Below are 25,380 nucleotides of genomic sequence, written 5' to 3'. Positions count from 1 at the left end.
TGCTTGTGTAACTTTTGAGTTTGGATTAATCATATTATTCCCCTTCTTAAATTAGGTTGATTTTTTTTTTTAATACAACTTGGAAATGGAGGACCTGTTAATATCTTACTGTGCTTAAAAATTTTAAAATAACCTCTTCAAAGAAATGTCTCTTTTCCACAATGGCATTCAAAGGCTGCTGTGTACAATGTTCCTATAAGAATCTAATGAATGCATTGCATGTATCTTTTGTATCTTTGGAAGAAAAGCTCCTGAATTTAAAAGGTGTCTGTTCAGCTTTATTCTTTGGCTTTGCCTATAAATATGAAAGAAGGCAAATCATTGCAGCATATCAAAAATAAGGGGGTCAGAGACTCCTATGCACCCTCGCAGTTGAAAATCTGCCAAGTAAACACAGAAACAAATTATGTGCTGTGGACAAATTGGTGTCATATTCACCAACTGTGAAATGTGTTGATTGCTATTTCATGTGAAGTACTGAATGTCAAGCAATGGGAGTAGCTGCTCCATTCTTGAACTAATAAATAGCTAATTATTTTGCCCTTCCCTGATGGCCTACCATAATGACTTCTGTGGAGAACAATTTATTGGAAGGTCCTCTGGCTTGCATTTATTCTAGGAATGGGCATTCTGTTCAAAAGCAATGGGGACAATGTGTTTTTGCTCTTTGTCTCTCTGAATTTGTTTGTAAGTAGAATTTTGGGGTACTGGAAAAGTATGTGGAATAATAAGAAAGCATTTCATCAAAACCACTTTAGGTAGAAAGTAAAAATTCGTAATAGAAGAAATCAGTGGGTTTTGGATGATTGTAGCACAGTCTTACTTATGCATTAACTTTGAGTTTGAGATACCCTTTGAGTTTAACATACCCAAAATAGATAAATGCACCAAAATATCAGTTTTAAAAATGCATATTTTATTATAATAAATGGTCTCATTAGGATAGTTAATGAGTGTATGACATTGAGATATTTCTTGCTTTCAGCTGAAGAAAAAATATGTACAATGTGTAAGGGCAGAATAAGTAAAATAATGAAATAGAAAATTTAGGTATCTGAGGTTTAAGGACCCAAGGCTGCATAAAGTTATATTTAAACATTTGAATAGAAATGGAACCAAATGAAATGAAACTTTTGAATAGAAATTATTTCAGATGTGCTTGTTGTGGACAGTACATCCCACTGAAACTGAATGTGAAATACCTTAGTACTTTTGAACTTCATTTCTGTTCTCAAAACTAATTACCAATATAGGAAATTAACATTAGGCACTCAAATGTAACAAACCTTTGTCCAGAAGCTCAATTTCTGCTCTGTTACTTTGGCATTTGTCCAAACATACATAAGAGAACAGTAGTGATCTTGCAGTCTCAAATTTACAGCGAAGATGGCAAGTCCTCACAAAATTGCCATCCACTGTGCTGTGTGATGGCTTGTCTCTGCGTTGGCAGAACTGATTGAGAAGCTTCTTTTTACACAATAACACAATTTGTGTTATTTCAACTGTTTGGCTGCAGTATTCAGTAGCCATCATTTGGTCTACTGGAAGAAAAAGATCGAACACTTTTTGGAATTAAAAATAGTAATTTATTTACTTTTAAGTAAGCAGTTTTTCATGTAGACTGTGAACCACTGAAGCATGGGTACACAAAAAGCTGAACAGAAATAGAAACTAGAAATTACCTGTGTTAGAGGAAGAGGAAGAAAGGAAGTCTTCAGCCTGGTATCTATCATATAACCGACATTTCAGAGGGAGAGGAATGTGCATGCAAATCTCATTTCAAGAGGAAAAAAAAAAAAAAAAGAGGGATTCTTGATAGAACCCACCTATGCTCTTTTTCTCACCAGGACAAGAACTTCTAACTTTTCTTCCCTATATTATTATTAAAAGTTGAGCTGTTCTGTCCAGGCAACTCAGTAAGGTGGTGGTTCATTTAGCAAAAAGAGCGATGATTACTTTGATTTCCATCTCTTCTATTTCAAGGGTGAGATCATCAACACGTACAGGGCAGACTTTCCTGCTGTGTACTTCCGAACTTAGACCTTGGCTCAATTACTTTTTTCTTAGTCTGCAGCACTTCTGAGGGAAAATCATGTGGAGCTTCTCTAGAAATCAAACTCTGCGTGTATATTTTCTGATCAGTTTTCATCAGTAATTTTCATCTAGTGGGTGAAACCTAGGAAATAATTTTCTTTAAGATATTTTTTCAATGGGTGTTCAGCTGAATGTTCAAGCTGATTTTGTAGAGCAAAGCTTTTCAGATGTCACTAACTGCTGCAATTATGCTTAGACTTGAGTATGAATATTAATATCTGTTTCTTTAACAGTCAGGTAAAAGACAGTTGCTGTCAGACACCTACTTGTAGCAAAGTTATTCTCAGATGAATTGCATGTGAATACAAGGAAGAATGAAACTTTTTAGACTGAGGCTGTAACTACCACATGGGGAAGACATGTTAGCCGTCAAAAAGGCTTCAAGTCAAAGGAGAGATAGTGTTCTGTGGCAAAGACAGCATAATCCACAGGACTACACGGCTAACCCTGCATTCCAGACTTTCTGCAGAGAGTTGCTGCCACTTGCCCTAGAAGTCTCATCAGTGTCTCATTTTCTAGATTCTTTCAATATGTCTATTTTAAACCTCAAGATTTCCAGAAAGAGTGAAACAGTAATGTGGTTGGTGTTCTATTAGAGACTCATCATTATAATATCTTTATGAAGAAAATGGGAACTTGGTTTCTTAATAGACAGGGGTGACTCTTCCTTTGTCTGTGACATGCAAGATTTCTTTGGGTCACGGTTTAAAAAACCTGGTATGAAGAAATAGCTATTGTGTAATAATAGACAAGGAAAAACAGACTGAATAATGAACTGAGTGATACTAGGAAGTGGTTGTGAAGGGCAATAACTTCAAATAAGTAATTTCAGCATTTTGAGTTATGACATGATGTTATGAAATGGGAGATACTGTTGATATTATGAGTATTTTGAATTTAAAATGCCCATTCAAAAATTTTAGGTGTTTTTAATAAGTGAAAGCCATCCTATGTATAAATATCTTGATGCCTGTCCTTTATCAAGAACATAATAGGATGTGAGCTTAGACTCCTTTAAAGGATACAAAAACAGGTTTATTCAAAAGTAAATGACAAATGCATTCTGTGAGCCAAATTATATGTTCCTGTGTGCACATTATATTTCTTTGTCTTGGTTTTCATCATCTAGTAAAGTAAGTTAAAGAAATCTGCAATTTGCCACTTCAAGGTGCAATGTCATTAGAGACGTTGAGAGATTAGAGAGGTTGTATTGTAGGATGCAAGATTTTAATTGTCTTTTCTTATTGCAAATCTTTGTTATATCTGTAATTATAATGAATGCTCTTCCACTGTATTAGGAAATCTTAATGGTCCTCTAAATGAGTTCTTTTAATTAGTTTTTTAAATTTTAGAATTCATTTGCAATTTTTTTCCTCATGCTTTATATTATAAACCAGATGTATGAATTCCATATCACGCAGTTTTTATATATCTGCCTTTTTTTTTCTTTAGTATTTTCTATTGAAAATGGTGTCCAGGAAGCATATGTTTTTGCATTAAAACCCATAATCCATTTTTTGTCAACCCTCCAGTTCTTGTCAATAGCTGTAAAGGTTTATAGATTGCCTTGTAAACCATAGTCTTAACATGGCTTACTGTAGCCTGGTTTTCTACAGATAAGCAATGCTGGCTTGTCTGTAAAAGAACAGAAGAGGGAAAGAGACCAATAATCAAATTGGGAACTAGACATAAATAGTGGGGGAAAAAATCCCCTAGAAGTAGTTTTGTGAGGCAGAAAGGTAAACATGCTGAGATTAAATAGACTATTAAACTTCAGTGGCATCAAAGCCTGTGTATTTGTGCATTCACACATACAGGGTTAACCGAGTAGCTCCAAGATTCTGAGATTGCAGCACAAATTGCTAGTGAAGGAAGAATTTTACACCTGTGTGGTTTTTGCAACTGGAGTCTCATTTTAACACAGCTGTACAGAAAGAATGTTAAAGAGAGTGTGAGAAGCAATTTTATGAACTGTACTTACCTGTCCATAAAAATAATAATGTGTTACCTGCTGGTCATCTCTTCATTCTCAAGTATTCTTAAATGGCAATTCAAAGTGTTTCTTTTATGTACTTCATCACTTCATTCTATTGTGCCCACTCTCTAGGCTATGCCGTATATCTTTATGGGTGCTATATTTCCTATTTTTTCAGTTAAGTGTTCAAAAATAAAAGCCATTTTTACTCTATTTTACCCTTTAATGTATTGGTAGACTTCTTTGAACTTCAATTTCAAAGTCAAAGCCATTTTTACTCTATTTTACCCTTTAATGTATTGGTAGACTTTGAACTTCAATTTCAAAGTTCCCACGTGCTCGTTTTGCTTCTCCACTGGACACTATAGGTATCTTAAAGAATAGTCTTGATCTGGAGCATTGTCTAAAGTACTACTCAAAGCTTATAATTAAGCCTGAATTTCTTACATGCTTTCAGTCTTTATGTCTATTTGTTTGATATGTCTATTTGTCTTTATGGCTGCAATTATAGAAACATAGCCTGCTGAATCTTTCCATCATGTGGCAAAGCTACTTTATAGCCAGATTTTATCCCATTTTCAGCCCACTATGAAATATCCCCAAGTATTTCCTGTACAAACATCTTCTCAAAGATAGTGCAAGTCACTGTTTGAGCACAAGGCTGATGGCCTGTTAATTGTTAACTTGAAGTGTGCTTTTCTAACTCTATCTCACTATCTCACCTAACCTATTTATAAAGCAATTGTGTAGGGAGATGATTTCAGTTATTTTTGAGAAGTGAGTTTTCCAGTTGAGGAGTTCAAATAATCACTAAAATAATGGAATGCCTTGGGCTATTTGTATTTTCCCCTAAAATCGTACAAGCTTCTTTGTTGCTCTGTGACCTAAAAGAAAAGTCATGTACTGGACTAAATTTTAGTCTGAGTGGGTCTGTTTGTTTACAAGGACTAATATACTAATCATGCACCTAAACATTTTTCTAGATTATGATCTACTCTTCTTGTTTCTAGAGCATATTTATATATTGTCACTAAGTTTGTATTTCTCATAATAAAAAAATGTATGCATTATAGAAAACTTTTATGATGAAGGGACTTTTTTTCTGAGAGAATAAAATCACCTCTCATACAGGCTCGTTCTTGTTGCGTTAAGCTCTGGCAGTCAGTGCCTCACTATGAAAATATTTCTGGGAGGTGGTAGTAATAAAATGAAATTGGAATTTATCTGTGGCTTCTGTTCCACCACTCTTTGTGAGAGGCTTGTATAATATCAGAAGTGAAACTGACTGGAAAAGAGAAGCTGGGGCTGGGGAAATGAACATGGATTGATTTTTTTTTTCACATATCACCTCATCATCCTCTGCATTTGGTCTTTTCTAGAGCTCCACTTTGTGTAACTAAAACGGGCTGGGAAATAGAGACTTGGATAAAGAAGGGCCGTAGGCTGCTCTTGTTTGAAGTGCACTGGGATGAACTAGAATAACGTTAATTTTTCTGCAATGCAGCTTGTGTGCTGTGATGTGCAGCAGTAAATGCATACTGCCATAATTTACTGCATTGGCAGGAAATCCAGTTTACTTCTTGGAGGAGTGATAGATTCTGTCACAAGTCTTTGGTAATGGACTGATCTTAGTTCTGCTGCTCTGTCTTATCAGAATTCAAGCAGATTTTCTAATATGGATGAACTTAGCCTTAGAGTTGTCTCAAAAGGTGTATGACAAATGAGCAATTTAATTTCAGTAAGATAGGAAAATTAAATTAACTCTTCTGCTCAGTAGTGGGTATTAAAAAAGATTTGAAGAGCAGCTAGGCTGAATGTTTTTTCCATAGATAAACAGGGTGACAATATGTAACAGGTACCTTCTCTTTGAGGTAATGTATTAGCTTTCACACAAAAAGTGGTAAGAAACTCCTTTCCAGCTTTTACAGCTGGAAAGTTTTTAAAACTTTAAAAGTTTAATCCCAGTTTTAAAAGCTTGATTTTTCCCACTTCAATAACCTATTTCTTGGGTCTGCAGGCCTTAGGCTTTAGAAGTAGTGTACTCAGCTTTAAAGTTCTTTTAGAAGGCAGTAGCTGCCCTTCTTGTCTGCTCAGTGATACATAGCTCCCGGGATTCCCTCTGGTCAGGTTGACCCCAAGGAATGTTAAAAGTCTCTTTTCCCCAACCCAGCTGTCGAAGAAGAGATTGGGAGTCTTCGGCTTGTGTTCTCAAGTTGTTTATTATTTTTTATCTAAAACAATTTCTGTTTGGCCTGCTGAGATCTGTTCTGCAGGTCAGTCTGAGGCACACTGCCTGCCCACGGGGCTGGTGTTGTTTTTTATACGGTAAGCTACGTATTCGATATTTACAGTTATGTTCCAAAACCTATTATCTATGTTAGACAGTGACTTTCTAGTCTAAACCAATCCCAAAGTGCCACCATCACCAAGAAGATGGAGGCTTGGAAGAAGAAGAGAGAAGAACAGGAAAATGCCCAAATCCCTCCATCTTGCCCCTAGACCCTCATAGTAAAATTCTTCAAAATTCCACCTTTCACCCTGTGATAACTACTGTTATGCTACTTAAACTTTTGTGACTTGCAATTCTTCATATAAAGTTGATAATTTGTTCCATGGGTCGAACTCAAAGCCACAGGGGTCTTTGGCTGCATGCCAGGGTCTCTGACCCCCTGCCAGGGCTTCAAAGCCCCCATGGCTGGGGCTCGGATCATCCAGGACCACCAGGGGGACGTCCTGGGTTCTGACACATAGCTTCACATTCTTTTTTGCCAACATTTGGGAAAGTTAGCTTAGAAAAACTATGGCTAAATTGCTGTAAAGGGTATTGAATTACTTTAGGGTAAATTGGCAATCTCTTGGCCTAAATCAGTTTCATTTTTGAGTGGTCAAGTGTTTTTATAAACTTTATTTTAGATTTTGAGCTTTCCATGATTGCTCCATGAAAGAGTAATTACTTTTGTGTTGACCTGTTTATTGGATTCCTGAATGATATTGATGTAATTTAACTATGGTTTTGAGAGTTTGGTCTTCCTTAGTGCTTTCAGTTATGGATTTATTCAGGAAGCAAATGGATGTTGCTGATTTGTTCTGTAAGTACTAGAGGTGTACTAATGACAAGTTGTCATAAGACTTCATGGTATAACTTTATGGGAATGTAGACCTAGATGTCAGGGCATCCATAGAGCAATTCCAGCAGGATTATAAATGTGCTTGTAGTTAGGAAGAAAGAGCTGAATACAGGGTGACCCCCTATAAACCATTATTGGGCCACAGAGTCATCTTCAGTTTTCTGTAAGGTTTTTTGGTTGGTAAAGAATGAGTACTATTCATCAGCATTCATTAGACTATCAGAACAATAACTGGCGTTTTCCACACCATTATTGCAATGAGCAAAACCCAGAAGAACCTCCCTACCTTTTTTTCCACACCCCCCCCCACAGGAGAGCTTGTCATCAGTCTAATGGGTCGTAATTTACTTTTTTGTCAGATTTCTGAAAAATAACGTTTAGAGAATTGTATTACATTTCCTTTCAAGCTTTTTTAGTGAACATGGTGTCCCTTAACTGTTACTTAAGAACTCTCAGATATGCTTTTTGTGTTATAGACAAGGTATTTCTACTGAATGACTACAGAGAACTGAAGAATAATACAAATGCTTGGTTTGTGCAATTAAAAAGGTCTACAGCCTGTAGGGTTGTATTGTATCCCAGCACTTCCATGCTTTTGCTAACACCGTACACTTTCCTCCTTTTAAATCAATGTAGTCCTAATTTATTGCTTTTGTGGTCTGGAAAAGAGGCTTTTATGTGGTCAAAAATAGTGATATTCTAGGTTCTTTACATGTTTTCATAGTGTTCTTCCTCTTCCTTTTTCTAACACAGTCTTCTTTTGTATCTGCTTTTCATTAGACTTTTGAGATACAGGTGGTTCTGTTACATTCTGTGTTGCCTTGAACAAGTTGCTCTCTACACTTAAAACTTCTATCTTCGCATGAAACTTTGTGGCTCTTTTCCTACTTCTGCAAATTTTATTTGCAACCCTTGAAAGCTGAAGAAATGTTGTGAGAGGAAGCTGTTATTATAACTATTATTAACTTTTTGTACACTGCACAGAAGCAGATAGTTTTGACCACAGAGTTTTGGATATATATCAGTTAAACATCTCAGATATTAAAGTGTAGTCACTGCTTTGAAACTTACAACAGGCAATTTTAATGGTGATATAATAATTTTACTAACTGTTAGGGATTTTAAAGTTATAAATGGTAAAGGTATGGAAACTATTCAGGGGTCTAGGAGAATAAATTTTCAAGGCTGTTGTGAGATTCTTAAACCAAAGAAACTGCTGTCATCCTTTCTGTCTGTTTTCTAGCAAATTGCATTTCTTGGGAGACTTGGGAGCAGGGACAACTGATTCTTGTTTTCTTGCAATTGCTTTTGCATATTTTTCAAGGAGAACAGAATTTTAAAATGTATTTAAGGAACTTAGTAATGGGAGATATTAAATACTGAGCCTTCATACCTTTGTGAATGTGGCCCTCTATTTGTCAGGTCAGATTTATGAAAATTGCAACAGGTTCATAAAAGTATGAGGGTGTTGAGCTCTCTCTTACAATGTCTAGCTGAACATAAATGCCAGTGGTTACATCAGCTCCACTGATATTTTTCTTGCGTATTTAGTGAATATTTGAATAATGTGAGATTAGAAATTTAGATGAAGTCTGCATGATTCTTGGCATACCAGAAGAAGTTTGGTATGATTTTTGTAAGTATTCTTCCCTAGGAATTCTGGCCTAAATAAAAAATGTCATAATAATAAGATTGTTACACCTTTTTTGATTTGAGATTCAAAATGAAAATGTTTGAAGGAAGGAGTTTAGGCCAGCTGTTAAAAAAAAATGGAAAAAACACTTGGTCTTGCAGATTCTTCATCATGTTGACATAGACACAGTGATGATTACACTGTCATGTAATTTGCTTCTGTATTACTATTATTCTATGAAGCCAAATGTTCCTGTGAAGTCTATGCAAGAAGCAGAACAAATGTGATAGAACACAGGGAACTGCAAGAGAGGAGGAAGACCAGAAATGGTTGGATACTATTTTGAGAACATTCCATAAGACAGCCATGCTATTTCAGACCTCCTGGTCCTTCTCCTTAAGAGAGATGACAAAATCCTTCAAAAGAAAAATCCTGAAAACTAAATTTCATAATCCTGTTGAATACAGAAAAACACAAGCTCAAAAGTGACGTGGGTATTGTGGCTCTGTACTTGTGCTCCTGGTAATCTCTGCAAGTGCTAACTGCTCGTCACCTTTCCCCTGTGTTGCATCTTTTTTTTCTTCGGTTGTATGTACTAATGTTTCTCTCTGTTGTCTGTTGATTAATGGATCTTGTTTTTTCCCAGAATATGTTTTTCTAAACAGGCTAGAAGTTTGCAGTGGTTCTCTCAATTAAGAAAAAGGACATATATGCCCAAGATTTTATGACTTTTTCCACCTGTATTGTCTAACCAGTAAGTTACCTCTGTTTTCAGACCTTGCCTTTCAAAATCCTTTTTGAAAACAGTAGCTAGTGAACTTCAGGGATAGTGAGCTTTGGCTGATAGGTCATGTTTGGTAAAGTGTGTTGTCTAACAAAGAAATAACTGTCATCTGCTTACATACACTCCATACATCAGACTCTGACAGCTCTATGCTTTCAAATGGCTTTCCAGGTGGGTATTTCCCTGAGGTGTATTTGCTGCAGTTTGCACAGCATGTGTTTCTCATTACCTGGAAGGCTTGTAGATTGAGGTCAAATTGCAAAGCAGTCAAAGTTGTGAATTATAGAAAGGCACAATCCTATTATTTCAATTTATATAGGTTATTATACTGGAATCAAAAAAGCTTTTTTTTTTTTTTTGTTTTGTTTTGTTTGTCTAAGACTGCCAGTTTCTGAATTTTACTGCTTGTAGTAATTGAAGAATTGAGATCACCAAAATGCTTGCTGGTCTTCCCTACTGCAAATGGAAAAAAAAATCCTTTTATATTACTTATGTCTCAGTCTTGGTCTTCATTACTCTGAGTGAAATTGTCCCTTGAGCACATGCTCACTAAACATCTGGCCATCTTTAAGGCAAAGCAGTTTCAATTTTCCTAAGTTGGATTCATGCATTATGCAAATGTTACTTCATTAGACACTGAGATGAGCTATCAAGCTATATTGTTTGGTCAGAATAATGTAGGCTCAATGCTGATTTGAAATCAGACTATCAATTTTGGATAAATTCAGTTCATGCAATCATTTTTGCTTGTGATTCAATTAGGGCATACATAGTGATTGAGGTAAATGCAGTCAATGATTTTGTCTCTGTTTCTGACTTATTCTGATACCTATATGCTGTGTGTGAAACAGCATAAACAATAAAAGAGCTAAATTAATCTCTCAGAAAGTGAATAGAACTATGCCAGGCATAATTTTGAGCCATGTTCTCCTAAAATACTCCAAACTGAGAGTCTAATTATAAGACCTAAAATTACCCAAAGTTGATTTTGGCGCTAGAACATATTGGATCCTCACTGCCTTCTGTCTTTTCTTTAAAATTGCACTGTGTGGAGAGTGCAAAGTGAAACACTTGTAAATTGGGGAATTTCTTCTGTGCTGGATGGGGCCAAATAAATAGGAGATGTATACAATATTAAATGATCTGCCTGATGCCTGATATTGTGGTCTGAATTCCTCAGGGGACCCAGTTTCTCACCTGACATAACTGGTTGAATTCATCAGTGTAAATGGAAATGTGATCTGTGCTAGCCTGCTGCTTTCATATTTCCTTTTACCTGAAGTACCTTTTATTGTTTCCAGATTAAAAGGTTAGATACTAGGAGTTTTTATTTTGAATAATATTATAATGTAGTATATCATTCCTTTGCAGAGTATATTAGAAAAAGTAAAGGAAAAAAAAAAGATTGCAAGATTATTTGATTGCACTCTCCTGAAATCTATTTATCTTCATAGTTTTCCCTGCAATGTGTTCTCTAACTCTCTGGCGTTTGAAACTGTATTTATGTAAATAGGTCTGAGCATTACTTTGCCATCTGGATAGTACTGTAAAAATGGCATAAAGAAAATGAAAGTGAAAACAAATATATGAAGCCTGGGAGAATATCTTAAAAAGAGAAAATTTGACCTGTATTTTGAGAGCTGCCTAGATGGACCAGCTAGCAGAGTTTTGGACAGATTGCAGCACAGCTAGGTTAGCTAACTGAAAAGAGGCAGATTAAAAGAATTACTTGAGAGTTTCTTCCGGATTTTTAAAAAGTCTGGCTAAACTGGCATTGTGTGATTGTTCTAGATGATGATATCTGATACGTTCAATGGTCAACTTGTGCAAATTCTTTGGTTTAACTCAGATTTATACAAGAAGCTTTTGTTGACATAGTAGTGTTTAGGAATGTGGCTTCTTTCTAGGTATCTCACCACCTCTTACATGTGGAATTGGTTTTTTGTGTTCTGTTGCTAATATGTTTTAGCCTGTAAAAATATAGGCAGTGATAACATATTAGAATCTCTCAAATGTCAAACTCTTTATGGGTCTAGAGTTACAAGGATTATTGTGAAATGCTTTGAATAAAATTACAAACAAACTAGCAGTAAAAATGATAATTAAATTAAATTAAGTTGAGGAGCATGCCAAAAATCTGTCAGCTTCTAAAAAAATGATCTGATTTATGCCAAGTATCACATGGAAGCTAAAGTCAGGAATTAGATCTGAAAGTGCTTTTTGAATATTTTGTTTCTAAAGGTGCCTTACAAGGCTCAGTTTCTATTTTCATTCAAAACTTGAAGCTTGTCCATGGACTAAATCTTCATTTGTTTGAACTGAGCATTTTCCAGAATGAGATGGAGGACAGGGTCAGTTTTACACAGAAAAAACTGTAGGCAATTTTAGCTTTATCTAGTCATTTGTTCCTGTGGCACTATCTTGGACTATAAAACGAAAACAAAAATGTGAAATAAGGATATAAGTACTTGGGGTTGATGCTATAAGATAATTAAACATCTATGTAGTATTTTTCTTTATAAATATTGGATTTCAGATTAATATTGTAAAAAAATAGCAGGTATATGTTATAAAACTATGTCAAAGGCAGTTCAGACAGTGGTTTGGCTCTGAAGCAAATATAGGAGCATGTGTTTTTTTCACTTTCAAAAGCAAGTGACCTTCCACATTTCGCCAGGCTTTGCTATGTCATGCTGGTTAGAATTGACATTAAATTTTAAGGCTTTGGAGGGGGAGGGGGAATGGTGCATTTCCTGTATGTCAGAAATGCCTTATGTTTGTCTCTGTGAAAATCTGCCTGCAAATCTGTTTGCACATGCTCTGCAGAAAAAATGGTTTTAGCAGCTTAAGTCTCTGATTCCACCTGTGTTGTACATGCTTTAGTGTGAGTGTAGGCCAGATTTTCTGGAGAGCTTACATTTGAGCTACTGAAGCTGGTGGAAAAGAGCAATGTTCTGTGCTCCTAGTGATCTTGCTCTAATGCAGCAGCAAAGAGGAGGGGGTTGAAAAGTCAAAGCTATGGTTGATTTTTTTTTTTCTCACTTGTACTCAGGCATGATAAAACAGTCCTGCATTTCTCGACATGGTTTTGCAAAAGTAGTTCCTCCTTTGACATACACATAGTTTCTCTGATCTGAGGCTCTTTGTTTGGTACAGGAGTTTCTCCTTCTTCCTGTTGTAGTTCAGGCAGCTGCTTGTCGGGATCTAACAGGAGGGTCTTGAGGATGGGGCAACAGAATGCAGCTCCAGTGGGACATGCTTCTGAATTCTGTCAGGCTTGGTGCTGTGACCACTGCCCTGGGGAGCCAGTTCCAGTGCCCAACCACCCTCTGGCTGAAGAAACTTTTCCTAATATCCAACCTAAACATCCCGTGACACAGTTTAATGCCATTCCCTCGGGTTCTGTCACCGGTCACTAGAGAGATGAGATCAGTGCCTGTCCCTCCATTCCCCCTCATGAGGAAGCTGTGGGCTGCAATGAGGTCTCCTCTCAGTCTGAACTGAACAGACTGAACAGACTAAGTGACCTCAGACACTCCTCATAAGGATTCCCCTCAAGGCTGTTCAACATCCTCATGTTCCTACTTTGGATATTCTCTAACAGTTTTATATTTTTCTTACATTGTGATGCTCCAAACTGCACACAATGCTCAAGGTGAGGCTGCCCCAGTGCAGAGCAGAGTGGGACAATCCCTCAGCTTGCTGGTGATGCTGTATCTGATGGACCCCAGGACAAAATAAGACAGATAAGTGGCAGGTAACACATTCAGCATATATTTTTAAGCACATACTAAAACTAAGTGGAAAGGCCTTCCATGCTATCTGGACTTTCCTTATATTTCTCTCTTTACCATATCCTTCAGTGACGTAAATTAGCATCAGCTAAAAATATTATGGGCTCTCCTAGGAGAGCTGGAAAACAGGGGCTTTCAGGTGGTGTTGCTTCTGTACACAACTGAACACCACTATGATTTGCTGCCATTTAATGATCTTCTTCTGCCTGCAGCAAAGAGGTGTAAGTTCTTCTGCAATGAGGCATGATTTAGGTAGGGTTTAAGATCCTGTTGCTGTTTAAAGAAAGTGTTTTGTATTTCTTAATCAGCTTGTCCTAAATTTTTGAGATTGCCAGTGAAGGTAGCTTTGAGACTTCAGTGGTATCTTGCAGTGGTATTGTGTCAAGCCAGCTGTAGTTCCATCTTTGGTGAAATACTTGTATTACTTAGTTTTACTACATCACTTTTGTATATTTCTATAGATGAGGTATTGGAAATGGCTAGGGATCTCATTTTCTGGTGGAAATTCAGAGGGCTTTAACACAGAATGCATGTGTATATTACATGAGAAATACTTTTCGGAGGATGGATTGCCTGCGTGTTGTTTGACTTAATCTTTTTCAGGACTAGTTTGAAAGAAATAAATAAACTGGACAAAAGAAAGTTATATGAAACTTACTCAATCAATATGAGATGAGCCTGCAAAAACTATGTCAGCCTTTTGAGCAGAAGGGCTGCTGGGTAGTGGAGCTGGTTGAGGAGAATGGACAATTTGCTTTTGTGTTTTCTTTCCTTTGGATAAGCTGTAAAGTGACCTCTCATTTGAAACCTGTGAATTTCTTACAGCTTTTTAAAGAGCAGTTTTTTCTTATGAGCCAGGATAATTTCTTGAACTTCAAACAGTGATAAAGTGAGTGATTAAATAATTAGAGGTCTTTCTGAAGCAATGGAGGAGAATGTGGATCACGATTTTTGCCTCGCCTAGAAAAGAGCCAGGACTGGAGTTCAGGAGTTCTCTATTGAATCCTACTCAAACTAGCTGTTTGGTTGTTGGTACCTAGGTTGATTTTGGGTTTTTTTTTCTCACTCTGCAGTCATATCCATGAATATTTTGTGTCCCTCTTCAGTGATTGTTGCAGATACTCAGAATACAAAATGAACATAACCTATATTTTCTAAAAGTAGGATGAGTAATTCACATTATAGTGATTAGAAAACTGCGTGAAGAAAGTAACCCAGCTCATATTTTGAAGGTCTGATACAGTCCAAATAATACTCCATATTCTATTTCCATATAATTTATGAAATGTTTTTACTGGGGGGAATGCAAAGGTTAACAAAAATCTTTATTTTCCCCTTAATATTCCGATATAGTTAAGCAAGAAACACTCCGTGAATAAAGAAGATCAAGGCTTAAGTGGAGGTTCAGCATGATTTGCTTGAAGGCATATGGCATATGGTAAATTCTGCATCATGTTAGGAGAGTTCAGTTGTTGGAAGTAAGGCTCTACAGCTTTTTGGCGTGTAAATCAAAACCCTGCTCAGTCGTTGATTTAAAATTAATGTGTTAGGAAATCAGCCTGCAGTTTTTAGTGTCATTCATGTGAATGGTCAAGATCTGTTAGTCTACAAACACATTCCTCTATTTTCTATAGTATACATTTTACAGAAATTAACTTTAATCACTGAATTATTGATTATAATACTTGTCAGTAATGCTGTCTAGAAAAGTCTCTATTCAAGATACCATTGTTTGGTTCTGTATTTTCTTTCATATAACCAAAACTGACACATCTATCCAATCCATAGCTTAAAGGTAGAGACTGAAAGTAGGAAGTGTAGTATGAAGTACTGCTTCTTTTCTGCTTATTCTTCCAACAGATTCTGTAGAGATCAATTTTATTTTTCTTATTGCCTCTAGTTTCCTCAGCTCATTTTCTTCTCTCAAAAATTTTGTGTACTTTTAGAAAGCCTTTGAAGTAAGTATGATGATGTTGTTTTGGGCTTTTTGTTTTCTCTAGGGGATAATTGTGTGGCAAAGTTGCTGTTCCCTTGGCTTGTTGTTCACTTGTCTTGCCTTGCCTTTTCTCACCTGTGCTCACACCACCTCACTTCCTCTCTCCTCACCTCTCATTCCTTCTGTTCTTTTAAGCTCTGGCACAAAGTTAGTACCATGCAACTCCTCTCTCACTCCCTCTGACTGTGTTAGGTGAGATGGGGAGGAGAATCAGAAACTTGTGGGTTAAGATAAAAACAGTTGATTAATCGAAAATATGATAGTAAGACTAATAATAAAAAATACTATTAATATTAATGAAAAAGAAAGAGTTTTGCTCTTTATATGGAGAATTGAAATATTTTTTAGAGCTCTCATATGGCTTTGAATCTTGAAAGTGTTTTTTCTGATATAATTCAACTATGCAAGCCCATGGCTCAGTTTCAGTTTTTAATGGATCAGGTGCATGGCAACATGGTCTTTTTCTACCCGTATTATTCTATAATTCTGTTAAGCTAACAGATTGCAAAGAGCCCTGCTAAGAGGATTTGTTGATTTTCCTGTGGATGTTGGAAGGAAAAGACAGAATCACTTTATACTTGCATCTCCCATCTTTTGTGTTATAATAAAAAATTTGGTGCTACCAATATTGCCATTATTCCCTCTATAGACTGTGTCCATAAAATTTTGCTGGACCTTTTCCTTAGCAAGGAAAAACTAGTGGGAGTATTGAGGTTGTTCTTATGTTGGGTATGCAGGACACAGTACAATCTTTTTGTGCCAATCAAGTATGGAGGTGTCCCTGCTGACTGAGAGAAGCCATGAATGGAAAAATTGTTGGTTGTTGTCCTAGGTATAATGCAGGTAATGCTTCATGATGGAGGGAATAAAAGCTGTGCTATAAAGAAAAGAAAGTGTTGCCATTATTGTGGGATTTCCAGATGTGCCTACAAGCTAAAGGATATTTGGGCTCTTAAATTCCTAATTGGCTTTGTGACCAGAAGGACCTTTCTAAATCATGCTCTTACAAAGGTTATAAAGGTGCAGCTACTTTGTGGATCCCAATAGCTGTTCTGACCTGCTTTACAGAGCACAGAGTCCTATGTTTGTTAGTAACAGCTGTATATTGATTGGCTGGGTCTTTGCCAGTGGTGAACACTGACTTGAAAATGCCTGTGCTTTTCACAGTACTTTCCTGCACTGGGAATGCAGTCCCTGCCTGAGATTTCTTTGTCTGGAGATGATAATTTTGTGCCTGAGAGGGTGTATTAGGTATATAATGGCAGTAAACAAAGCTAAATTAGTTAAAGGAGGAGAAGTCTTTCAATAATTAGTAGTTGAAAGTTTTATGGGAAGGATAGACTGTAGACCAGACTAATGTACAGGTTTGGATATAACCTTAGAACCATGCTTGAAGACACTATATCTTTATGCAGGGCAATAAAAGCAGACGTTATCCTCGAATTCACTGAGCTGATTCCACAGTGCTGTAGGAAGCCATGTAAGTTAGTCTGTTTCATATATTCTTCTTTAGTCTTGCACCTAAAATATAGTTTTCTACTTCTGAGGATTGAATGACCTGAATTTTCAATTTTGGTAATTCAGATGAATGCAGAGATTAGCACCTCCGTCTTTTCCTGGGCTGGTGAAGAAGCACATCATAGGGTAGAAATGGAATTGCTTTCCTTTTTGTTTCTTGTCTTACATGAGAGTGTTGAAATCCACACTTACAGATGCAATGTGCTGGATAAAGTAAATGAACAGAGGAAAAGATGATCTTTACACACTGAAAAAAAGGGAAACGGGAATCTGAAGGGAGAATTAGTTACTTTCTGGAGTTTAATTCATACAGTCTGCCATTGGCAGAGTGTGGAAATAAAGCCCAGGCACTCTCTCTGTCTCCCTTGTCTTTTTTTAAGAGTTCCTGCTTCAAGCTCTGACATTACATGGCTAAATTGAAATTTTTTTTTAACATAAGAGCAGCATATATTCCACACAGAGTACTGTGTGGAAAGAGTGAATGAAGATACTGAGATTCATTACTGATACATATTACAAAGTAAGGGGTCTGCTCTGTGTTCCTCTGCTTTCTTTCCCCATCTCCATAAAAGAATTCATCTTTACTTCAGTTATTTCATAATTTCTTACTCTCATTTCCCTTGTGGAGTCCTGTTTCTGCCTTTACTTTCCTTTACCTGTAGCTTGTCCTGTCCTAACTTACACCATTCCCCATCTTTGTAACATTTCTTTCTCCATGACAGTAGAACTGTTACACAGTTGGCCACTCATCCATAACTCATTCTCTGTGGTTTTGTGTCTTTTTTCTGCTGTCGTTCTGTCATGCTTATCAGTTCTTTAGCAAATGGGACATTTTTAACAGTGTGTACAGCAGAACTATATTGGATTTTATCCTTCATATAATTTCTTCCTAATAAATTTGATTAATATTAAAGCCCTACTACTACCCTAGTATACAAACTGTACTGAAATTCAGAATTTGAGGGCTCCTTGTATAAATGTCAACTCTTACAGTCGTAACATTTTAACACTGCAAATGTCAATGTATTCTAAGTAATGGTGTTTTCCTCTGTGTGAAGTACATTATAATCACTGATGGATGAATCTTAAAATTTTCCAAAGTTCACAGAAGTTAATCAATCTAAAGTTTGTATGCTCTCAAAAACTACCATTTTTTTTTGTTTTGTTTTTGTTGGGGTTTTTTTGTTTGTTTGGTTTTGTTTTGTTTTGGTTTTTTTTTTTTGTTTGGATTTTGGTTTGTTTTGTTTCAATGTGCAAGTAGAGTGAAATTCAAGGTAGCTCAGGATTAACTAAGGAAATGCCAAAGTAATTGAAATGAAAATTTATATTCCATGTAATTCAGATGGTAATGCATTGCTTAAGGTGTATGATAGAAGATTCTCATGAGTTTAGACACAGTTATGTGGTCATGGAAAAAATATTAGCAGCAGAAGCCTCTAATTCATTATACATGCAATTATTAAAAATGTAAAGGAGAAGATAGGGGGGGGATGATTTTGCCTCATCAGTAAGCTGGTTGAGAAAGACTGATGAAATTCAGGTTTGCCATATTTATCTGCTAAATTTCTTTTTTCTTAAATGAAAGTCTTTTAAAGTGTGATTGCAAGAGCAGGAGCAGTCCTTTCCTCAGGCAGTCTATCTTAGTGTTCAATACTGGGTTTTCCAAGAGGTAGACTAACTATGGGCAATCTTTAAAATTCATGCATGGAGCAGAGTGTATATCTAGTAATTCCTTTAGATTTGAACAGTTCCTTTGTTGTCACAAGAAGACTGACTTGAATCAGAAGAGGTAGACACCTATGTGGTATTCCAGTCTAGCATAAAGGTTGTTTCAGTTGCACAGTCAGAATCATAATCTTGTTTGTTATCATCTGCACTCTGTCCATTTTGTTGGACATCTGATTCAATCAGTGCTTGAATGTGGCTTTATGGATGTCCTTAGTATGAATGAAATTAATATTTTCAATCCTTAATTGAATAGGAGTGTGTGAATCAGCTAAACATAAGCTTATCTTGGATGTGAAAAAGTGGTTAATTAAGTCCAAATATTTGTTATTAAAAAAAGTTGCTGGTATTGTTTTGCTTTTTAATTTACAAAAAAAAAAAAAAAAAAAAAAAAAAAGAAAGAAAGTAGCTACTGATAGAAAAAAAGTAGGGAAAAATAATTCTGATTTATGCTTAAAATCATGGAGTAATTTAGGTTGCAAGGGACTTCTGGAAATCCAGTCATCTAGTCCAGACCTCCGCTCAAAGCGGCTTTAGTTAGATCAGATTTCTCAGAGCCCCAGCCCGGGCAGTTCTGAGCACCTGCAAAATTGGAGATTCCAGAGCCTCTGTGGGCAGCCTGTTCTAGTTTGTTTGGCCACTACTGTGGTTTAAGAAAATCTAATATATATCTAACTGGAAATTCCTGTGTTCTGTCTTGTATCCATTGCCTCTTGTCCTGCCTCTGAGGAGAGTGTGGCTCCATATTCTTTATATATCCTCCCATTAAGGTAGATGAGGAGCTCCCCTAAGGCTTCACTTTAGGCTGAATAAATCAAGTTTTCTGAATTTTTTTTTAACATATTTCATGTTTCTCAGTTTCCTGATGGTCTTGATGATCCTCTGATAGACTTGCTCCAGTATGTCAGTGTCTTGTACTGAGAATCCCCAAATTGGCGCAACACTCTAGAGGAGGTCTCTCAAGAGCTAAACAGAGGGGAACAATCATGTCCTTCAACCCCCTGGAAATGCTTTAGTTAATGCATATCATTGTGTGGTTGGTTGTCCCTTGCTCCCACAGCAACATACTGCTGGTTCATGGTCAACTTGCCCATTAGTCCTCGAGTCCTTTCCTGCAAAACCATTGTGTGGATTTATTTCCTTCCAGCTGCAGAACTTTACATTTGTTTATGTTAAGTTTTGTGAGTTTCTGTCAGCTCACTTCTCCAGCTTTTCAAGGTGTTTCTGAATAGCAATCCAGGCCTTCAGCACGTTGGTTATTCCCAGCAGTATTATGCACACTTTCCCAGAATGCCACCTCAAGCACTGAGGCATTAATGAAGATGTGAAAGAATACCAGATTGAGTGATTGATCCCTGAGGAATGGTTGTAGTAACTGGCTTCCAGCTGTACTTTGTACCACTGATGACACCCATGTGAGCCCAGTTAATTTTCCATACACTTCATAGTCTCTTTATTGAGTCTCCACTCCATCAACTTGGCTATAAGCATAATATGGAAAAACAATTCACATATTGTTTTTATCTATTGGTAACTCTCAGAATTCCATTTTTTCCCTCTTCATTTATTCACAATGCTGTGAATGAGGTTATAACTTTTCTTTTAGTCTAAGCAATACTGACATGCTTTAGGAAGTGCATAATAGATCAAGGACACATTTGTAATATGGACATTGACTGTGCACAGGTGTTGGAGGTCAGACAATTATGTGATTAATTCTGTGGCAAAATTTTAGCCTACCTATATGGGATTATTTATTACAGGGTGAAACTGACCAAGACATGATGAACAGATATAGGGCCTCATGAGTGGTTTATTTTTTTGGACTCTATACAGAGGGGAAAAAAATGGACACGTAATTTTTCCTATCTTTTTATCTGCAGTAGTAGCTAATTACTGTCATAGAAGGATACATGTTTTAACTGATAACTTTTAAAAGTTAATTTGATGTTTGGGAAAAAGAGTGGGAAAGATCTGCATGACAAACTGTTAAAATCTCTCTAGAGATTATTCAAAATTTTCTCTTCAGTGGCCTCCTCATGCAGTAACTGATCTTGAGAAGCTGATGAAACAAAAATGAAATGTTAACTGTGGAATACCTTTATTGGCTGAACTAATCTAAAGATGAAAGAATACTTTGCCATTAGGAAAATACTTGTGCAGCTATGCATGATTGCAATATTCTCTCAACCCCAAGTGATTTAATTTAGCAATCAGATGAAACAGCAAGAAAGCTTCTTCCCAGTCTTTCTTAGCTATGATTTATCTTCATTTGTCTGGTCCAAGGAATGCTGACTGTCTAATCCACATGTAGAAACTGTTTTATTTTTAAGTCTGCGTCTCTTTGTGTCCAAGACAACCGTTTGAAGCCAAGGAAATCCTAATATCTGCAGAATTTATTTCATGTATGTATGAGTCCAGCTACAGCAGGTTCTCAGGGTCTGTCAGATGATCAACAGAAACATACAGAAATGCAGATATCATTAATTTGTCTCCATGGGATTAAAGCTAGGAACAGCTGTTGGAGCTTCAATAACGCTGCAGATGTTTGAGCATAGAAATCTGCTCCTTCCTTTAGCACTCATTTTTTATTTCCTTAAGAAATAAGTTGTTTTTTATTTCCTGGGGTTTAGATTTTATTAATAGATTGGCCATATTAATTACAGAGCTATTCCAGCTTTCACAAAGCATTATTATGGTTGAGCAAAGTGCAAATATTACATGCATGCATTTGGTCTAATTAAGCAATTCAGTACTTCGTTCCTGATGTTAACCAGGGCTTTGTGACTATCACAATAGTGTCAGCAAAGTGTCCTAAAAGCATATTGAGGACCAGCAGTCCACAAACCTGTTGACAAACTCACTAAAAACATTGTGAAATACTTGCTTTAGCAATCTACAGGTGATTCACAGGCAGGGCAGTGTGGCTATGTACTTCTCAATTTTTTTTTCACTCTTCATTGAAAAAGGGTAAGTGCAAGATTATGCATATGTTAATTAAGGTTCACAGCAGTCCTCCAAAAGATTATAACCCTATTCCTCATGTTTTAGAGTTTTGTATGTATATTACAGCTCTGAAAAAGAGTTTCATGATAGTAGGTTGGTTCCTGGTAGTAGTTTCATGATAGTAGATCTCTTTTGAGGAAACTGAGTTGACCGAGGAAATAAATTCAGTAAACAACTAGAGGAAGTCAAGAGAGAGAAGAGTGAGATCATTACTTAGCCTGTTCTGAATTCTTCTTGTTTGGCTGACAATTTATTGGAATTTATTCGTATTTGATTTTCTCTTTTTTTGGTAATGTTTTATTTGTACAAAATGAAAGCATTCTGATTTGGAAGTGACTCTTGCATCCATTTAGATTTTACTTTTTTTCATCATTATCAATAGTATAGTCAAGAGAGTAGGAAACAAGTCAAGAGGAATTAATAGGATTAATAGTCATAGTAATTGATAGGATTTAAAGTCAAGAGGAAAACAGCAGTGTGTAATATTACTATCCTTATACTTCCTCTAGTTTTTTGAAGCAGTTTGTTCACAGGTACTTTTGGTTTAGTTTTGTAAGTAAATACTAAAAGAAAGTGTAATTCAACAATTTATTAAACAATCTTACCAACTCTTAGCATTTTTATTTATCTAGATACATTTGTCAAAGTTAGTTGGCTTTTGTCTGAAATTTTGTCACTACATTCTGTTAAACTGTGAAGGTCATTATTTTGTTGAAAACAATTAGAAGTGAAACCCAATATAGGCTTGAAACTGCATTTTGCTTCTTAGAAGCTTTTCATGATCCTTATTCTTTCTGCTCCTCTATTAGCTGAGTCTTCAACTGAATATACCTATTTTTGTAATGGTCCCTCAGTCTCAGAAAGGTCGTGGCAAGAGGGAGATAATTGAGGAAGTCCTTGGAGTTGTAACTGCCAAATATTAGTAGCTTTATAAAGATTCTGTGATCAAGCTAGAAAACGAATATATAACATCCGTTGTGACATTCAAGCCAGCAACAGGCCAGAGTAGTAAGATTTTTTTTTTTTGTAAGGGATGTTGTGTAGAGTATTTTTCATGTAAAAATGGTTTAATTTGGAAAATTTTTCTCCTGTTTCTTTGTCCTGCACATGACCATCCTAATTTACACTTGATAATTCTTGGAGATATGACTCTTGTTATTATGCAATGACAGAAGAAATTTTAAATGCCAACATATTAATTTGAGGGTAGGACATAATGATGGGGGTTTGAGTGTAAAAGAGTAGCATGAAAGGCTGACAAAGTCTTTCAGACTGTATCTAATATTCTTGAAACAAGTGAAAAAGAAGGTTTTAAAACTCGCTGGAAATCTGCTGGTATTATTTTAAAGGTACGTTCAGCTAATTTATGCAGATTTTTCTCAGCTGTATTTTGTTTTTGTAGATTCCATTGCTTGAGTCTGTTCTTGCTTAATATTACTTTTCTTAAAGCAAATAATTTTATATATTCTTTATCCATCTTTATGTGGAAAAAATTGAACTTTCTTCTTGCATGGTTTTAGAAAAATCTGCAATTCTAATGAATATTGCTATGAACAATACCTGAGCAATTTCATTAAATTACCAGGACAGAAACAAGTTGGGTAGATAAAAGGCTGCATGATACCAAAAGCTGAAATACTTTTTTTTCTTTTTTAAAAACAGATTTCTGAGACTTGTCTTCTAAATAGATTCTAAAGTTTTCAGGTTAACTTGCAAGTATAGCTATAATGTTTTAGCAACTTAATTAGGTGTCCTTTAATGTAGTAGTATTGACTCACGTTCATCAGAGTTTTGAAAACCAAGAGCTATTTAATAAACATGAAATTGTCATGAAATAGCTAACACAATTAGCTAAATTGGCTAAAGCTGTAGTATTTTTACTTTGATTGATGATATGTTTAATTTATGAAAATTTTTCACTGTAATGTTGGCCTGATGTCCAGTTTAGTTTGTAATTTATCTCACCAGATATGAGAAAAGCATTGGGAAGGGACTTGGATCATTTTGACTGTATTTCAGACTCATGACTGAATTTTGATCCATGCATTGCTCTTCTCTCTACTTCTTCTTACCTTTCCTTATAAATGAGTACAGAATGCTGTTGTGACAAAGCTGTTTGGTCAGTGCCTGGATCAGGCAGGGTCAGCCTACTATACCTGTAAATTTACAAAAATGTCCAAACTCGCACATCCCTAAGGAGTTAAGGAATCCTAAAACACTAGTACCTGGTACTGTGCAGGCAATAGAGCTGTCCCAAGGACCTTATAATCTACAGGTTAATTGCTTTTCCCTATATTTCCGTCTAGAAAATTCAGAACTAGTGCTACAGAAATTATTTTCTGCAGAAAAGTAGAATACTTATGTGTATTTTAATACTCTACATTCTAACAGATTAGGATGCAATGTGCTTGGGCAGTTAAACAGATTGATCCATTGTCTGCCAAACCTTTATTCTACCTAAATTAGTATGAGCAATATTAGCAGTATTACTTCTAAATATCTAATCCTGAAAAATATGAACTTAATGGGATCTTGGATATCCTGATCTTGAGTAAAAAGAGTATTTACATACTCAGCATGCTGACAGGAATTTGTGTAAGATTTCTTGGAATGTTGTGGTGCCAAGTTACCTTTGTAAGCAGGAAAAAAATTAGCTTAAACTGAGATGCCAGAATGGGAGAAGGCTGCAGATGAAGGAATGTATTTTGGATGCTTTGTTTGAAGAAGGTTGTCTTAAAGTTTTGGATGCGAAAACTGTGGCATCTGCTCATAGGGACATACTTGTTCTTATATCTGATGAAACCTTTTTGGTTTGGAACAAGTTTTCCGTACCCTCACCCTTAAAAGAGAAGATGAAGGTCTAAAATGCAACTGAAATGCTGCTGGTTGTTTAAAGCGGAAAATGGAGGTTTCAACTACCTCTCAAATATTTGTATTTGTCTACAGTAGAGGAGGTCATAAGATACAGATTTTTGGACTGGGAGTGTAGTATGTAGAAATACAAGGCCATGATGACAAAGTTGAAGACAAAACTGAGAATAGAGGAAGAGACAGATGTACTGGAAATGGAGGAGGAGCTGTCAAAACAGAAACTGGGGGAAGCAATAAAGGCAAAAGAAAATATGTCATGATTTTCCCTTCTGCAACAGTTAGCACTGCCACAGACCTGGGACAGCTTACTGAGAAAAACATTTTTTGAAATGGAGACCTGGGAGATGTATGGAACCTTCTGTCCCAACACTGTAAATAGGCTGCATGATTCAAAGATGCTCATTCCACTAGTTATTCCAGTATTTTTATGATGAAGTCTCCCCACCTTTTAGTGGGAGTCATACTTGGCTAGTATCATCAGTGTCTTCCAAACAGCATCTAACAGTTCTGGAGTTTGTGAAAACAAGACATTTTTTAGGAGTAAGAGATAATAATTGTCCAGAACACAACTGCTGATTGTTTTGTTTTATTAAGGGAAAAGAGATCATGTTGCAATATCATTGTTGGATGGGATAGTTCCATTAAAAAAATCATGTTATAAATGGAACAGACTTGGTTTGAACTCCCTTGGATTTTTTTGTAGAGTTGGATTTTAAGGTTTTGATTTTTTTTTCCTTTTCTTTTAAAGGAAATCCATATATAGGATGTACAGGACACCTTATATATTCCAAGGACTAGATTTTATTATGAATAGAGGCTTTTGGAAAGATGCTGTGAGAAATTTTTCTGCTAATGG

At 36.1% G+C, this 25,380-nt stretch overlaps 1 protein-coding gene across 1 annotated transcript in view; it reads left to right on the top strand.

Annotated features, from left to right (window-relative positions):
* GABRG3 (gamma-aminobutyric acid type A receptor subunit gamma3) overlaps positions 1-25,380 on the top strand; it is a 289,850-nt gene that overhangs the window by 17,121 nt on the left and 247,349 nt on the right. The gene's annotated exons all lie outside the window — the stretch shown is intronic.

This window comes from Onychostruthus taczanowskii, unplaced genomic scaffold, assembly GCF_017590055.1.
Source record: "Onychostruthus taczanowskii isolate IOZ18803 unplaced genomic scaffold, ASM1759005v1 scaffold71, whole genome shotgun sequence".
Classification (NCBI taxonomy): Eukaryota; Metazoa; Chordata; class Aves; order Passeriformes; family Passeridae; genus Onychostruthus; species Onychostruthus taczanowskii.
This window is presented reverse-complemented; position numbering and strand designations above follow the sequence as displayed.